This window comes from Gavialis gangeticus, unplaced genomic scaffold, assembly GCF_001723915.1.
Source record: "Gavialis gangeticus isolate Ggan-Ray unplaced genomic scaffold, GavGan_comp1, whole genome shotgun sequence".
NCBI classification, from domain to species: Eukaryota; Metazoa; Chordata; order Crocodylia; family Gavialidae; genus Gavialis; species Gavialis gangeticus.
In genome coordinates, this window is record NW_017729032.1 from 113,935,152 (window position 1) to 113,935,432 (window position 281).

The following is a 281-nucleotide window of genomic DNA, read 5'->3' on the forward strand; positions in this document are numbered from 1 at the left end:
CTTTTTTCAAATATATAGGGAGGATGAAGAAGGCACTGGGAAATGTGGGGCCCCTGCAAGATTCTCTGGGCAATCTGGTTGTTGAGCCAGAGGATAAAGCAGACGTCTTTAACCAATTCTTCACCTCTGTTTTCTTCGGCAGGGACTGGGACTTCCCCACCGTGATGCAAGAAAGACTCGAGGGAAACGCCTCCAGAGCTCAGGTTGGGGAGGACCAGGTTAGAGAGCTTCTAGAGGGGCTGGACGTGTTCAAATCAGCAGGTCCAGATGCTCTCCACCCA